This window comes from Notamacropus eugenii, chromosome 5 (assembly GCF_028372415.1).
Source record: "Notamacropus eugenii isolate mMacEug1 chromosome 5, mMacEug1.pri_v2, whole genome shotgun sequence".
Classification (NCBI taxonomy): Eukaryota; Metazoa; Chordata; class Mammalia; order Diprotodontia; family Macropodidae; genus Notamacropus; species Notamacropus eugenii.
In genome coordinates, this window is record NC_092876.1 from 88,140,375 (window position 1) to 88,159,283 (window position 18,909).

General features: G+C 36.9%; 1 long non-coding RNA gene across 2 annotated transcripts in view; it reads left to right on the forward strand.

The window, feature by feature from the left end:
• Positions 1-18,909, forward strand: part of LOC140504789 (uncharacterized) — a 69,054-nt gene that overhangs the window by 42,328 nt on the left and 7,817 nt on the right. The gene's annotated exons all lie outside the window — the stretch shown is intronic.

The following is an 18,909-nucleotide window of genomic DNA, read 5'->3' on the forward strand; positions in this document are numbered from 1 at the left end:
GCAGAGTGAGAGCAACTACTCACCTGAGCTCCAAGACAAACTGCTTCAGATACCTCTAAAAAGAGAATTTGAACAAACTTTTGAGTGGCAAAATTCAAGAGAAGAGAGCGTGGCAGATTTTCATCCGAAGACAGACTGAGTGGTCGATGGGAAGGATCTGTTGCACAGGACTGGAGGAGCACACAGTGCACAGGCTGTACCAGCACAGACCCTGCCATGGGAAAGGCCAGCAGGAAGCCCTGGGAAGTCTAAAGTAGTAGCACTGCAGAATCTCAAACATATCAGCCCAGGACTGGAGTCCAGTGAGACTGAGTGTGAGAGAACAGCAGAAACCCAGGTAATTGCAGCAGATGCTCCTGGGCTATTGGCCCACAAATTCAATGTCTGTAACGATCTATTTGAACTTCTGGGAGCTAAGATGATGGAGTGATTGGTAAATGCTCTACCTCTCCCTTTCCGAAATTCCAGAACTATCAAGTGAAAGAGAAAATACTACAGGTAGCCAGAAAGAAACAATTCAAATATTGAGGAGCTACAGTGTCACACAGGATCTTACAGCTTCTACATTAAAAGACTGGAGAGATTGAAATATGATATTCCAAAAGGCAAAGGAGCTGGGACTACAATCAGGGATCAATTACCCAGGAAAACTGAGCATAATATTTTAGGCAAGGAGATGGACATTCAATGAAATGAGGGATTTCTAGATCTTCCTGATGAAAAGGTTAGAGCTCAATAGAAAATTCAGTCTTCAAACACAAATCTCAAGAAAGGCATAAAAAGGTAAACCTGGGAAGAAAAAACTTGCTATTCGATATGGGCAAACTGTTTACAGACCTATACGAAAAGGTGATACTTCTTAACCTTGAAAATTACATATTTATTATGTTAAATAAAAGGGATATACATTGGTAAAGAGAGTGGCTACCAAGGAAATGATGTGAAAATAAAACTGTGATTTAATGGTGCAAAAGGATTGTAATAGGAGATGTCCAAAGGAGGAGGCAGAAAAAGGTAAATTACATCACAAAAAAAGGAATACAAACATATTCCAGAAGAGGGAAAGAAAGGAGGGAGATGAGCACTGTTTAAGATTTACTCTCATCTTATTTGGTTCAAAGAGGGAACAGCAAACTCAGGTAAGTATAGAAATCTAACTAGTTCTACAGGCAATAGGAGGGGAAAGGGGAAAGCAAAGGGAGAGGAGGATAAAAGAGAGGGAAGAAGTAATAAGGGGAAAGATTAGTAAAAAGGAAGGGGCCTAAAAGAAGAGAGTGAAGACTGAGGGAGGCAGTGGTCAAAAATTAAAACTCTTTTGTGAAGGGGAAGGGAGACAGGAAATCTAAAACATAAATGGGGTAAAGAAGATGGAGGGAAAGACACAGATAGCAATCATAACTGTGAATAAGGACGGGATGAACTCTCTCATAAAACAGAGGCAGATAGCATAATGGGATTCAAAACCATAATCCAACAACATGTTGTTTACAAGAAACACATTTGAAACAGGACACACACAGGGTAAAGGTAAAAAGTTGGAGAAGAATATGTTGTGCTTCAGCTGATGTAAAAAAAAGCAGGGGTAGCAATCCTAATCTCAGACAAATCCAATGCAGAAATAGACTGAAACAAAAGAAATAAGTATGGAAACTATATCATGCTACAAGACACCATAGACAACAAAGCAATATCATTACTAAACATATATGCTCCAAGTGGTATAGCATCCACATATTTAGAAGAGAAGTTATGGAAGTTACAGGAAGAAATATACAGCAGAACTATACTAGTGGGGGACCTCACATCCCCCACTCTGAACTTGATAAATCTAGCCTCAAAATAAACAAAAAAGGAGTTAAGGAGGTGAATAGAACTCGGGATAACGTGGATATGATAGATCTCTGGAGAAAATTGCATGGGGATAGAAAGGAATGTATCTTTTTCTCAGCAGTACATGGCACATATACAAAAGTTGACCATGTACTAGAGCATAAAAACCTCACAATCCTATGAACAAAGGCAGAGATAGTCAATACATACTTCTAAGACCATAAGGCAATAAAAATTATTTGTAATAAAAGACCATGCACAGCAACTTATAATGTGAATTATAATTATGATCAGGTAGGATTTATACCAGGAATGGAGGACTAGTTCAATATTAGGAAAACTATCAGCATCATTGATCATAACAATCATAAAACTAACAGAAACTATATGATTATCTCAATAGATGCAGAAAAAGCCTTCAACAAAATACAACACCCATTTCTATTGAAAACACTGGACAGCATAGAAATAAATGAAGCCTTCCAGAAAATAAAAAGCAGTATCTATCCGAACGTATTATATGTAATGGGGGTAAAGTGGATGCATTTCCAATAAGATCAAGGGTGAAACAAGGATGTCTGCTATCAGCACTGTTATTCAGTATGGTTCTAGAAATTGTAGTTTTAGCAATGAGAGAAGAAAAAGATACTGAAGGAATAAAAACTGGCAAAGAAGAAAGTAAGTTATCACTCTTTGCACATCATATGCTGTTATTCTTAGAGAATCCCAGAGAATCAAGTGAAAAACTTCTTGAAATAATAAACAACTTTGGCAAAGTTGCAGGTTACAAAATAAACCCACATAAATCATCTGTCTTTGTACACATTACTTACAAAGCCCAAGAGCAATAGCTAGAAAGAGAAATTCCAAATGAATGCCATTTATATATCATAATAAATATAAAATATCTGGGAGTCTACCTGCCAAAACAAACCCAGGGTCTGTATGAACATAATCACAAAACATTTTTCACACAAATAAAATCAGATCAAAGGAAGTGAGAAAACATCAGTTGCTCGTGGATAGGCTGAGTTAATATAACAAAAATGACAACTCTACCTGAATTAATTTATTTGTTCTGTGCCATACCAAACAAACTACCAGATAATTACTTTCTAGAGGTACAAAAAATAATATCAAAATTCATCTGGAAGAAGAAAAGGTGCAGAATATCAAACAAACTAATGAAAAGTAATGCTAGGGAAGGTGGCTTAGCCCTACTAGATACCAAATTGTATTATAAAGCAGATATCATCAAAACCACTTGGTGCTGGCTGAAAAAAAAGGAGGGGTAGACCAGTGGAACAGGTTAGGTACTCAAGACATAGTAGTCAACGAATATAGCAATATACTATTTGATAAACTCAAGGAGTCCAACTTCTCTGACTGTTTGACAAAAATTGCTGGGAAAACTCTATAACTGGGCATAGAGCAATGCTTAACTCTGTATACAACAATAAAGTTCAAATGGATACATGATCTAGGTATAAAAAATGACACTATATAAAAATTAGGGGAGCAAGGAATAGTACATTTGTCAGATTTATGGAGAATGGAGAAGCTTTTGACTAAACAAGAGATAGACAACATTATGACGTGCAAAATGGATCATCTTTATTACATTACATTGAAAAGTTTTTGCACAAGCAAACCCAATGCAAACAAGATTAGGAGGGAAGCAAAGAACTGGGAAATAATTTTTGCACCTAGAGTCTATGATAAAGGCCTCATTTCTAAAATACATGGAGAGTCAAATTTACAAGAACACAAGTCATTCAGCAATTGATAAATGGTCAAAGGATATGAACAGGCAGTTTTCAGAGGGAGAAAATAAAACTATTTATAGTCATATGAAAAAATGCTCTATATCACTACTGATTAGAGAGATGCAAATCAAAACAACTCTCAGGTAGCACATCACACCTCTCATACTGGCTAACATGACAAAACAAGAAGATGATAAATATTGGAGAGGATGTGGAAAAGTTGGAACACTAATTCGTTGTTTTTAGAGCAATGAGCTGATCCAACCACTCTGGAGAGCAGTTTGAAACTATGCCCAAAGGCCTACAAAAATCTGCATACCCTTTGACACAGTAATATCACTTCTAGGACTGTATCCCAAAGGCACCATAAAAATGGCAAAGGGTCCCACAAGTACAAAAATATTTGTAGCAGTTCTCTTTTTAGTGGCCAAGAACTGGAAATGGAGGGAATGCCCAACAATTGGGGAATGACTGAACAAGTTGTCACATATGAATGCAAGGGAGAACTATTGTACTATAAAAAATGATGAAGAGGAAGACCTCAGAGAGGCCTGGAAGGAATTATGTGAATTGATACTGAGTGAAAGGAGCAGAACCAGGAGAACTGGTTCAACCACAGTGTGGGAGAAATTTTTCTGGTTGATTAAACCCAATTAATGGGTTAATTAATTAAATGGGTAATTAAATGGGTAATTAATTAAACCCGATTAAACCCAACAATGCAAGGAACTAAAAAATTCCCAGTGGTCTCTTAAGGCAAAATGCCTTCCACATCCACAAAAAGAACTGTGCAATTGGATTCCACAATGAAACAGACCATTTTCTCTTGTGTTGTGTTTTGTTTTGTTGTCATGGTTTCTCCCATTCATTTTAATTCTTCTCTGCAACATGACTAAGGTGAAAATGTATTTAATAAGAATGTATGTGTAGAACCTATGAAAGATAGTATGCTGTCTCGGGGAGGAAAGGGGAAGGAAGGGGGAAAAATCTAAGATATATGGAAGTGATTGTAGAAAACTGAAAACGAATTGATTAATTAATTTTAAAAAAAAAATCAGAGGTCAACAGACCAAGGTGACCACCAGGTGGCACTGCTTGGAACTATCATGATGTTGTTAAATAACAAAGACCAATATCTGGGAGACCCTTTTATACACTGGAGATTCTGGTGCATCCTGCCAAACAGAAATGTGAGATAAGCGCTATGTTTTCTAAGATTCTCAGATAATGGATCAACTTCTATCCCTCAGATCCAATTTCCTGCGTGTGACCACACAGATGTGATACCTTAACAGGTAGAAGGGAATGATATTTACCACGGATTGACCCAATCAGAAACAGTTCCAAGTCCCATGGCACCTGAATACCCCTTGGTCCCTTTCACTGACACTTATTCACATGACCCTGGTCTAATCTAATGGAGCCCAGGCAGAAATGAATAGTGATACTTTGATATACTTTACTCAGTGTTGAATCAATAAAGGCAATTTCAGAAAACCTGTAAAGAAACTTGTAGTATAGATATCACCTCTCTAAGACCCAGAGGACCCCAGGTCATGCACATACTGTTAGAAACCCAGGAATTTCAGGAAAATAATAATTGGGTTTGCTAAACCTCCTACAGCTACTCCTCCAAATAGGCAAAGGAATGTAGACAATAAAGTACAACCTATACATTATGTTGAACTCTTGATTCCTGTGGAATTGGTTTTTAGATGAAGATTCAGCAACTTGAGTCCAGGTTTCAATTTCTCCTCATGGCACAGGGCAAGAATACAGTTTCTAGTGCTCTAAATGTTCAGTATCTTTTTAATGACATAGACCTTCAAATTCCTATTTTCACCCAGCTAATCCCTTTTGGAAGAGTAGGTGAATTCAAGAGAAGAATCCAGAAAGGTGAGCTGTTTCACACACCACAATCTTACACCAGCATTGCTCTGTCCATACAACAGACATTAGAAGGTATCCAGATGAGGCTGAAAAACACCAGAAGAACATTGGAAATGCTAAAATAGGAGCACTGATTGAAAGAACTAGAGAAGAGAGCAGGGATTAATGCCTGGAGAAGAAAAAGACAAGGGGATATGGATATGACCATGGTCTTCAAAAGTTTAAAGGGCTAAGATGTGCAAACTGGATTATATTTGTGTCCTTGGCCTCTTGGACAGAACTATGAGCAAGGGATAGGAGTAGAAGAGAAATTGATTTAAGATTAGGAAAAGAAACAGAGGTAGTATAAAGAACAGTTCTCTAATAACAAAGTCTTCTCAAAAAGGACCAGAACTATGTGCTGATGCATGTTATAGCTGGACATCGAGGACCTTCTGGGAGAGGACAAACAGGAAATTCTACCTAAGTGTAAGGAAATGTAATGGTGAACTTAAAGCATGATTTCATAGTAAATCTCTAGTCAGGAATGCTTACTATCCTTTGAAGAAGCCTATTCCCCTTTCCATCAGTCTGAATTGTCAGCAAGTCTCTATTTACAACAACCCCAATCTAGACTCTTAGCAACTTCCATGAACACCCACCTCCAAGGTCCTGCCCCTTGGACAAAGCAAAATATACCTTATCCTTCTCCCACAGCACAGACATTCTAACACCTGAAAATATTTAGAAGTCACTACTTTTACCCCAAGCCTATAAATACCCTCATTTCCTTCAACCAGTCTTTCTATGTCATGATCTCAAGATATATCCACATATCAAGATGTGTCCATATATCCACATATCCACAGATCAAGATATTTTGCTGTATGCACTCCAATCTGTCAATGTCCATTTCCCACATTTCCCAACTGGCTGCTCTCCTTTGGACTTCATTATATTCCCCACAAACTGTATCTTCCTCCAAGATCACATCAGTTCTGGAACTCACACCTCCTTATGCCTCCCTGATCCTAGGGCCCTTTCCTTCCTCTGACTGGAGAGGCTGAAGATGCAGAAAGGAAAGCTCCTCTCAGAACCTCCATTAAAGAAGATGCCCAAGCCACGCATCAATTCATTTCTCACATTTCCTGCCTGTCTGCTCTCTTCCCAACTTCATCGTTCCTCCAGCACGAGGCACCCCAACACCACTTTTTTCAGTTTCTTTGTCATTGTTGTGTTCCCCTATCAGTTCCTTAATGCCTTGGCAAAAATTGTGTTAAACTTCTCCCAATTTAAACCACTACTAATAAGGTTTACTAGGGAAACAGACGCGAGGATATTGTCCACATGATTATTATAGATCATTGCTATATAGGATTATTAGAGAGAAGATCTGGAATGGGTAAAGAAATTATCTGATAATCTCTGTAACTTGTAGTTATAATGGGAGAAGTAAGATTGTGAAAACAGATGATTACCTTGCCAAAGTCGAATGCATTACAGGAGGCTTGGTCTTAGTAATACCAAGGGATGAGGTGGCAGAAGTGTACTAACAGCTAACAAGGCAGATTGTGTCTTGGCATACTGTTCTCCCTAGGAGATATTGATCTTAAACAAAATGTAGTCTCTTCTTAGAGAGGTGAAAGTTACTGGTCTAGGGCTGGTCCAGTTTATCAAGCTTCCCTTTGGGGCTTCCAAGATATGCTGAGGTACAGTGACAACTCTAAATCTCCATGTCAAGGATGAGGCAAACCCAAATTTTGGCTGTAGGATGGTGCCATTCTCTGTGACATGGAGCATTTCACATGGATCAGGGTCCCCTTGGTGTATGTTATGACACACCCAATGTCCATGAAGTCCAATAGCTTTAAGGTGCCACAGAGTCTGCCCTACCTCACTATGCACTTTACTAATCGTATTAAGCCTTTTTCAGTTCTCCTGAGAAGAATGAACTGGGGAGGAAATATAGCAGAATAATGGAAAAGAAACAAAGTGAAAACATGGAGAAGCAATATGAGCTTTCACATGGTAGCAATATATCCAGGAATGCTTTTTCCACAGTTTTGATTGTAGCGCATGTAGTTAGTAGTACTTGCAAAGGGCCTTACCAAATAGGCTAAGTTCTCTAGGTCCACTGGAAGTTCTTGATATAGACCTTATCTCCAGGATGAAAACTGTGTATTGCAAAGTCCAAAGGCCCAGTCTGTACTGCATCTCCTGCATTATGAAGTTTCCCATCAGGTATTTTCTATTTCCTACTGATCCTACAGGAGTTTTATTGGGTGCAGTCTGTCAGGTGTTACCCCACCCCCACCTTCTGGGTCCATCTCTTCCTTTCCCATGACAGCTCCTTTCCTGGAGAAATTATTACTTTACACTCCCACAGGAGGAGCATGGGTTGGTGGAGATAAGGGGGAGTGAATCTTCTCTGAAATGCACACTAGCATTCTCTGATATGGTCATGGACCTTCCTAAGGTTCACACCCTGCTTGTATATGAGCTCTCAGACAAGGTCATAGACCTGCTTGAAACTACACCTGTACCCTGACAGGATGTGAACTGCATTACCCAGAATGCATCAGGATCCCAAGGCTCCAAATTAGATTTTGACCAAAGGCCACCAGTAGGCACCTAGGGACCACAGTCCAGCCCTGCAGTAAGGATAACTCATCTCCATAACTTTAAATATGGCCTCAGGGGTTTACCAGCTGTGTGATCACACTCAAGTCACTCAACCCTGCTTGCTTCAGTTTCCTCATCTGTAAAAGAAGCTGGAGAAAGAAATGGCAAACACTCCTGTATCTTAAATGAAGAGTTGGAAACAACTGAAAAAAACCAAACCACTCGAACAACGCTGTTATATCATCGATAAAAGCTTGTATTTGTGGGGCATTTGGGGGAAAGACAATCTGGTCACAAGAACCTGTTCTGGCTTGATGAATTCTGGGAAATGTTTGGACCATCTCTCAGAAGTATTTTTGAGTTTGTCAGGGAGAGGCTGACACCCAGTGGAGTACTGAAGCAAATAAAGGGATAGTTTTCTTAGGATTTGAACAGGAAGTGAAAGAGCCTTTAGTTCAGTTTCCCAATGAGGAAATAAAGGACTAGAGAATCAAGGTGCCTTGGCCAAGGAGCCTGGGAACACATTTACAAATGAAAACAAGGTCTCTCTCTCTCCCCCTCTTTTTCCTCCCTCTTTTTTTTCCACTTATATGGGTGGATGTGGATGTGTGTGCATATACCTGTACACAGATACACATACATTTGTCTGCATATATGTGTATAGATAGTATGTGTACATATACATGCATACATTCATATATGGATATACATAAACACACACATATACAAATCTAGATATACTCACACACATAGATATGTGTATATATAAATATATGTATATTTTTAGCTAGCTATATACCAAAAAGCAGTAGAAAAGTTTTGGGGATGTGTATTCGGCATTCAACAGAACACACAATGGTGTTACATATATAAAACAAAAAGGGGGAAATCCTCATGAACTTTAAGATGTCTTAACAAGGTGAAATAACCATCACAGCATTTGCTGACTACTTTTGGAGAAAACTAACTACTGTCCTTCCTACAGTCATCTGGAAAAAGATAGTTCTTAACCTGACCCGAGAATTTTGGACTAACTGCCCAGCTTTCCTTGACAATGGAACCAACCAGCACAGTCTGATATAGTTAAAGAGAATTACAAGCAGTATATTCAAAGTTAAAAAAAAATTATTTGTTAAGAATTGCACTGAGTTATCAAATTGGGTATCATAATCCCAAAAAAGTGAAATGATAAATGCTGGAGAGGATGTGGGACATTTGGGACACTGATCTATTGTTGGTAGAGTTGTGAACTGATTGAATCATTCTGGAGAGTATTTTGGAACTATGCCCAAAGAACAATCAAACTCTGCATGCTATTTGATCCAACAATACCACTACTATACCTGTATCAAAAAGAGATCATTCAAAAGGCAGGAGAAGGGTGGAATGAGTGGGTGTGGTGAGGACCTACATGAACAAAAAGTATAGCATCTCTTTTGTGGTGGTAAAAAATCAGAAATTGAGGGGGTGTTTATCAAATTGGAGAATGGTTGAACAAGTCCTGGTTGTATGAATGGAATAGAATGCTATTGTGTGACAGGAAATGATAGGCAGATTTCAGAAAATGTTGAAAAGACTTGTATGAACTAATACAAAGGGAAATGAGGAGAATGAAGAAAACATTGTGCACAGTAACAGCAACATTGTGGGATGAACAGCTATGAATGGCTTAGCTCTTCTCAGCAATACGATGATGCAGAACAATTACAAAGGACTCATATTGGAAAATGCTATCCACATTCACAGAAAGAACCTATGGACTCTGGTTGCAGGTCAAAGCATACTATTTTCACTTCCTTCATTTTTGTGAGGTTTTTTTCCCTTTAGTCTCTTACTTCTTTCACGACTGTGACTAATATGGAAATATGATTTACATGATTATACATATGTAAACTGTATCAAATTGCTTCCCATTTGAGGAAGAGGGGATGAAAGAGAAAGGGAGAAAAACTTGGAACTCAAAATTTTGTAAAAATCAATGCTAAACACTGTCTTTACAAATAATTGAAAAAATAAATACTATTAAAAATTTTTAATTACACTGAAAAACATGTTAAAAAACATTGCTGAAATAGAGAAAATGAAAAAATATTTGACCAAAATTCAATTTTTTTCAAGAAAGTCATTCTCCTTACTATTCATAAGAGGGCAACACTGACTATGGACCAAAATAAATCTGTGTCTAAAATGTATTCATTTGACCCTACCAAAAAACAATTTTGTATTTGTATGGCAGGACATATTGTGTAGTCACCCGGGAAGTCATTTGACCCTTCCAAAATGAAAGTTTGAGAACAGTAAACACCAGGAAACAACAGCTATCAAATTCCTCTTGGAAGCCGTGAATGGAAAGCTGGATACCTAAATCTAGAAGGAAGATTGTGCAGCATTGTCTTTAACCAACTGGCATCAGGTGGCTCTTATAGGTAGCAGATATTATAAGAATAGAAGTACGAACATTTCTCCAAACCAACTGGAGACATATTCTATACTGTACCACATTGTCACATGAGGAAAGTGGGATCAGTCTATTATCTCTTTCTCTGAAAAGAGGTAGAAAGCTTTGTCATGAATCCTCTGGAATTGTGATTATTCATTGTGTTGATCAGAGTTCCTAAGTATTTCAAAGTCATCTTTAAAATATTGTTTTTATTGTATAAATTGTCCTCTTCAGTCTGCTCTTTTAATTTTGTATCACTTTATATACGTTTTTTCAGTTTTCTCTAAAACAAATTCCCTCATCATTCCTTATAACACCATAGTAATTTGTCATATTCATAAGACATAAATTAATCAGAAATTGACAAATTGAAGGGTACTGCCTCCGTTTCTAAACTTTACAACCACCAAAAAGAGCTGCTATTCATATTTTTTACATATGTGTCATTTTCCTCTTTCTTGGATTTCTTTAAGAAACACACTTAGTAGCAACATTGCTGAGTCCAAGACTATGAACATTTTAGTAGCTTTTTGGGTTCAGTTCCATTTGCTTTCCAGTGAGGCTAGATCAGTTCCTATTGTAAACAGCATTGCATTAATGATGCTATTTTTCAACAACCCTTCCAGCATTTCTCATTTTCCTTTTTTGAAATGTTCCAATCTGATTAGTATGCAGTCGTACCTCACAACTGTTTAATACCTTACTTTTATCTAATTATCTAAGATTTAAAGCAATTTTCATATTGCAATTGATGGGTTGGATTTCTTTCTCTGAAATGTGTCAATTCTTAACCTTTGACCATTTCTCAATCAGGAAATGACTCATCTTCTTATAAATTTAAATATATTACCTACATCTTTTACAAATAAGAGCTTTATAAGAAAAACTTCCTTCAAAGATATTTTTCCTGATTCAATGCTTCTCTTTTCATTCTAACTGAATTCATTTTGCTTATGCACAAACATTTTTATTTCCATATAATCAAAATCATATATTTTACTTTTAATGAACCTCCCTATCTCTTGTTCAGTTGTGAATTTTCCACCTAACCAAACTTATTTTTTCCAATATCTTATAGTTTGTGTGTGATTTTACCCTTTATACCTAAGTCATGTTTCATATGGAGCTTCTCTTGACATACAGAGTGAGATTTTGATCTGTACTTCTTTTTTGCCACATTGTATTCCAGTTTTCCAGCAGTTTTTGTTCAATAGTAAGATATTTTTCCCAATAGCTGGAGTCTTTGGCTTTACCAAAAACTGTCACATTCTACTCAATTGTTGCTCTATAGTGAATCTATTCCATTGTCTGCCATTCTATTTCTTATCCTGTACCAAAGAATTTGGGTTATTATGGCTGTAGTATACTTTGAAATCTAGTACTCCACCTTTCATTTGTTCCTACTTCTAAAAGTTAATTTCCTTGATATCTCTAATCTTCTATTCCTCTGAAAGAATCATTTTTTTCTAGCTCTACAAAGTAATCTTTGGTAATTTAATTAGTATGACAGCTCTTAGATTTATTTATTAATCCCGCAGATTTTCTTTTCTTTTTTTTCCTTTCAATGTGTATCTGGCCTAACTTTCCCAACTGCAATCAGTTACATTTCCCCTTTAGGGCCCTGATCAAAGGTCAGTTGCATCTCCCCTTTAGGGTTTGGGGTATTTTTCTACAATGCTGTTTTCAAGCCCTAATTTTGGCATTCTTCCCCCCACTCCAGCAGTGAGGTTCCAGTGATAACCACACCAGTTGCTTTTAACTAGTTTACATTTGTTATCTCAATGGATAAATGCTGAAAACATATGAAAAAACAGTTTCCAAAGGAATCTAAGCTATCTATACTCATACTAAAAAATGTTCTAAATTGCTATTGATGAGAGAAATGCAAATCAAAACTACTCTGAAATGCTACCTCACCCCTGTCAGATTGGTTAATATGACAGAAAAGTAAAATGACAAATGTTGAATGGGATGTGGGAAAATTAAAACGCTGCTGTACTATTGGTGAAGGTGCATCCTGACTCAACCATTCTGGACAGCAATTTGGAACTGTGCCCAAATGGTTAAAAAGTCATGCACACCCATTGACCAAGCAATCCCACTAAAACATGGAAAGATTTCCATGAACTAATGCAAAGTGAAATGAGAAGCACCAGGAGAACACCTTACAAAGTAACAGCAATATTGTGTGATGATCTGCAGTGAATAACTTCGCTATTCTCAGCAATACAATGACTCAAGACAATTCTGTAGGATTTATGGAGAAAGGTCCTGTCCATCTCTAGACAAAGGACTGGTAGAACCTTAATGAGGATCAAAGAAATTTTTACTTTACTTTATTTTTCTTGGGTTTTTTGCTTGTTTGTTTTTCTTTCTCAGAATGCCTTACATGGAAATATGTTTTGCATAACTGTACAAGTATAACCTATGTCAAATTGTTTGTCTTCTCAATGCAGGGGAAGGGTTCAAGAAGTGGAGAGAGGAATACAACATCAACCTCAAAATTTGAAAGAAAAAAAGGATGTTAAAATTGTCTTTACATGTAATGGGGAAAAAATAAAATATTAAATAAGATTTTAAAAATGCAAGTTTATTTCCAGAAGTGGTGTGAGGTATGGGTGCATGAGTGTGTATCTCTGCTACTTCTGGGCTAAGTTAAACAAGTTCTTTTGAGAAACTCATTCCACACCATGTGACTCCTAACATATCTTGCCATGTATTCAGACTTCTAAATTGGTGTATCACAGTCCCTATAAACTTGATATATATCACTCTAGTCCTTTTACATTCTCAAAAGCATATCTATTTCCAATCTTCATCTAAACTTGCCAAGAACAAATCCAAAGAGGCCAAGGACCAAGACTTATATTCATTGACTGAATGATGATCTCACATGAAGAAGACTTGAGACACCTATACTAAAACATTGTCTTTTTCAGTGAGATACAAGTAGGTAGGAAAGAGATATACCAAGAGCAAGGCACAGTCTGACCAGTGTCTTTGGAGCATACCCCTGATTGAGTTACAGAGCCAGTCAATGGGCTGTATTCGCATCAAAAGATTAGCAAACTGGAATCAACAGCTGAATATCTACATATGTTCCAAGTATTGGAGCAAGGCACTTCCATTATATATTAGCATACATTTTTAGAAGAAAGTATTAATTGTATGGATTTCTGTTTCTTGATTGTTACTTTTTGTTTTAATTGATAGTATCCTCGTAGTCCATTTGATTGCTTTTTATAACACTGTGAAGTTTTTTTAAAAATTCAAATATTGAACTGTTTAGTAACAAAGACAGAGAATAGTTATATTTATTCATTTTCGTTTTATCATTATAAAATGTCACAATTTGACTCCAATTCTCTTCTAAACTGAATTCTACTTGGTCAGATAGCATTATAGTTCCTCCTGCTTTTTCACACTTGCCTCTTAATAACACATTTTACACCAGCACTTCAATGTTAGTCTAACTATGGCTCCCTCTTTAAAATGTGTTTTCTGCATTCAATAATTAATGGGCTTTCCTGTTTGATTCTTTCCAGAGCTCTTTTTCCTTTAATGGGAGAAATCAGATCACTCACATTTCCTGCTCTGTCTAATAAATAAGTTTTCTGCCACTTCCTTATCATTACTCTTGTTGATACCTGAAGACAGTGAAATTTCTCTAATCCTTCAATAAATATTTCCACTTTTTTAAAAAAATAGACATAAGATTTCATTGGTATGGGAAATTCCCTGGGAAGAAATCTCATGACAAAAGATAAATGGCATCTACTTTGTGATTTATTCTGAGGGAGCTGCATGTGGACACTTGGAAATTAAATGCTATGCACATTCAGCAGGTAGAAGAGGCAGGATCCAATCTAAGATGTTGCTGGCTTAGGTCAGATCTGCCCCTCATCAAATGAATTTTGCTATTAAAATCTAAAGAAGAATACACCCAATTTCCATCTTTAACCTTTTTGCATCCTTTAGTCTCACTCCCTCCCATTATACTTAGAATTTTGCCTTTTACGTGTCCTGCTTTTGTCCCTTTTTCTCTTACTTTTTTCTCATCTTACTGAAGTACCTTTTTGTTAGAAAAAATGGTTGTATTTTAATGTTTTTCATACCTGTTTCTATTAATCATAATATACATTTTGTCCCAAAGGCTACTTTGATTGTTTGTCACTCCTTTAAAAGGCTGCATACCTTGATAATACACCTCCAATCATGACTAAAAGGAGCGGCAGGGTTGAAACCTATTGTCTTCAGTGCATCACTTCCCTTGGGTTTCTCCCTGTCCTGATTTAAATTTTCTTCTCTGTTGTGAATGGTTTATAAACTTTTCTGGACATGCGTAATGATAGTGTCTCTCCCCTCAGTAAAAGAGTGCATGCTATCAGTTTTCTGTTCCAGGCCTGCTCCAAAAATGTGGGAATGAAATACAGTGAGCTTGCCAACTTTTTGTTCCAGGGTGTAGCTGGCTAGCCAGGGAGCACGAGGTCCCAGCATTGTTAATAAGCTAACATTTATTAAACCCCTGCAATGTGTCAGGCATGGTGCTAAGATCTAAAACCACAGCAGCAGGAGCACCAGTAGCAGAAGAGTAGAAGCCTGGGATGGGCTCTTTTTGGGATCTACAGATTCAAAAATTTGTCTGGAAAAGCAAGACCTGGCAATGTACCAAAATCCTGGAAAGATGATGAGGAGAATGTACCAACTAAATATTGTCTGCAGCTGAGCAGGTGGGAGCAGGCATTCTGCAGCACACAGAGTGTTCTCTCAATTTTATCTCCTCTTGATGTTGACGTCTTCAGCCATCATTCTCCTTTTACTGCCTCAGGTAGTTAATTTTGGGTAGTCCCATCAGTTTGTGATCTGAATAAGGAAATTCTCCTTACTCAAATTTCATTCAAGCCTGGTATCTATGGGTGACCTGGAGAACTTTTCCACCACATCTGGGTCTGATTAGGAATGATCCCTCCTACCTTATACCTATCATACTGTCTAACACGATAGAAAAGGAAAGCAAGAAATGTTCAAGATGTTGAAAAATAGGTACAATATTGCACTGTCGGTGGAGAAGTGAATTGGTGTAACCATTCAGGAGGACAATTTGGATGTATTAGCAAAGATTTATAAAACTGTGTTTACTCTTTGACCCAGCAATACTCTCCTGGATCAGTTTCCCAAAGAGATCAAAGAAAAAGGTAAAGAACCTGTGTGAAAAAAATATGTATAACACCTGTTTTTGTGACAGAAAAGAATTAGAAATTGGTAAGATGTCCTTCAGTTGGGGAATGGGTAGACAAGTTGAGGCTTAGGACAGTGATAGAATACTATTGTGTACATCTTTAAAAAATGATGGGGTAATGATTTCAGAAAAACCTAGGAAGATTTATGTGAACTGAGGCAAAATGAAGTGAACAGGACCAGAAGAACACTGTACACCGTAACAGAAATATTGTAACAGTAATGAACTGTGCCTCGGGTACTCTAAACAATACAATGATACAACAAATTTACAAAGGGTTCATGAAGAAAAATGCTGTATAAAACTGAAGACAGAACTGATGAACTCTGAGTGTGGTTAAAAGTATTTTTTATTTTATTTTTCATGTTTTTTTAATAATAAGACTGATATGGAAATATGTTTGGCATGACTTGCCATATACAATTAAAATAATATTGCTTATTCTCTCAGTGTGTGTAAAGGGGGAGGAAGGGAAGAAAAACTGAGAAGTCAAAATTTTTTAATGAATATTTAAATATATAACATATATTTATACTTCAGTAAAAATGCTCCCTTGTACAACTTGCACTAATCATTTCTTCTCAGCCAAGCCTGTTCTTAGGATTTATAATTTTGTCACCTGAACCACAACTTTGAGTACGTTCCCTCCCCAACTTGTCTCCCTAACCCTCTGACTCAGGTGAGTTTCTTGTTTGCAGGAAAAAACTGTCTGTATTGCCATTGTGTGTGTGTGTGTGTGTGTGTGTGTGCGTCTCTGTGTGTGTGTGCATCTCTGTGTGTGTATATATATGTATACACACACACACACACACGCACACACACATATATGTTTTGCCCGTTGTTGTTCCTTGTAACAATCAAGTTTGTGATTGAATTATTTTCCTAAGTACTAATTTTCTGGAAATTCTCCACCCTAGGTAATTGTTTTAATCCAAGGTGTGTGGGCAAATACAGCAATTGTTTGTTCAATAATTAAAACCATTTGTTGAAAGGAAAATCTGACCTTAAAGCCAGGAAGACCCAAGATTAAATACCACTTCTACTATATGTTGGCAATGTGACCTTGGGTAAGTCATTTAGTCTCTCCTTGCTCCCAGGAAACTCCCTTTAAAACATGTAAAACAGATGTCAATCATCAGTGACAAGGAGTTATCTATAACAGTGAAGTCTTACGTCTCCTTTTTAAAAAAATAGAAATATTTATGGAACATTAAGATCAATTTCACTCTCTTCTGGTGTCAAAAAGAGTTATAAAAAGGAAGTCACAGAAAATATATCAAGTTTATTAGATATACCAATATATTTAAGTGACGTTAATTCTCCCATTAAAGGAGTAAGTATAATAGAATGAATTAAGAAACAAAACTCATCAATATGTCACTTATAGGAAATACATTTTTTTTAAATGGCTGATTCAAAATTAAAACACTACAGTAAAATATACAATGAAATTGCAAGAGTAAAAAAGGATGGGTCATAATAAAATGAAATTCAAGTTAGAAAATATTTTAAAGAGACAAAAGAGGTCACTATAGTAAAGTGAAAGTAAAAATGAACACTAGAAAATGTAACCACTCTGAATTTACACTCATCGAACAGTTCAATAGTTCAATTCATAAAAGGTAGATAGTAGTATGAAAAGAAATAAGTGTAAAAATGAAGGTTTGTTTTATCAACATGCTATGAGTATGACAAATTAAAAGAAATATAACAACAATGAAACAATAAGCCCACATTTCATCTACCTGCTTCTGGACATGCCTGGTGATGTGTGATGGCAGGGTCTTTGCTTTCCACTTTGGAACGTGTGCAGACTGCAGCTGTCTCTGGTATCCTATCATTTGATGAGGACAGAGACAAATGATTGGCTGTGTCATCAGGCCTGGGGTACACTTCAAAAGCATTTGTCACCCCGGGACTTGCTCTTTGTCAATCTTCTTCCTACCTGCTTGCACGACATTGAGAGAGACAGTGCTGTAAGGGGAGAACTCTTCGACCTGAGACGAATATTTGTCCTGTGAATACAGGCCTAGGTACTCTTTGCATTTGTCCTTTTCTTTTTTAGATGGAGATTAGAAATGGCTATGACCTTGTGAACTGACAAAGTCAGGCATATTAAATACTAGAATCTGGAGGTTGGAATTCATATCAGAAGATACAAAGTGAGGTGTGAGGTTCTAAGCAACTTAATTGCCCTAGGCCAGCAGGAGCAGAGATCTGCATCTCCTCCATTGCCCATACCACATCTGGAAACTTACTACTATGATAGTTATGTAGAAACTTAGTTAAGAGTGATGCCTCTCTGCCCACACGTAGTATGTGTCCACGCTTTGGGAGAAGGGGTTGGTGAGAAGAGGAATGCTTGTACTTCTGTTTTACCTGTTATTTAAAAGTGAATATCCCTTTGCAAAAGCAAGTCTATAATAATTGGAGTAACTGGTGTGCTTATCACTGGGTGCTAACTGCTGAAACGGGACTCAGGATAGACCAGAATGAGGGCTTGAGACAACAGCATTGCTGGAAGTCATCCCTAAAAGGGAGATATAGCTGACCACCCCCTAGAATCATGAAGAGCAAGTATAACTCATCTAATTGTGGAACAGAAAGGCCAAAGTATCACCACAATTTTATGGATCATAATAATTTGTTGGGTTTTGGTTGTTTGTTTTTTCATGGCTAAACCACTCTATTCATGTACCACAATTTCTTGCAATTCCCTAATTAGTGTGCGTTTTCTGAATTCTTTGCTACACAAAAATGTATTACTATAAATAATTTGATAATGTCTAGGATACAATATATCGTTTTATCATTGCCTGTCTTATGGTATATGCCTAGCAATAAGATCTCTGGGTCACCAGAGATGGTGAGAAATATTCATTTACTTCTTATCATAATTCCAAATTGTTTTCTTGACTGGGAGACCATTTCAAAACTCTACCTGCAGTGTATTAGATTTCCTCTTTCCACAGTATATGTAGAATGTACTTTTCTCATCTTTAATAATCATTATCAATTTGCTTTGTTTGAGGTAAAATATAAGAGGTCTTCTGATTAACATTTTATTTATTTTTAGGTATAGAATTTTTGTAGATTTTTTTTCAAAATCACCTGGATTTCTGCGCTGTATATTAATTACCTCC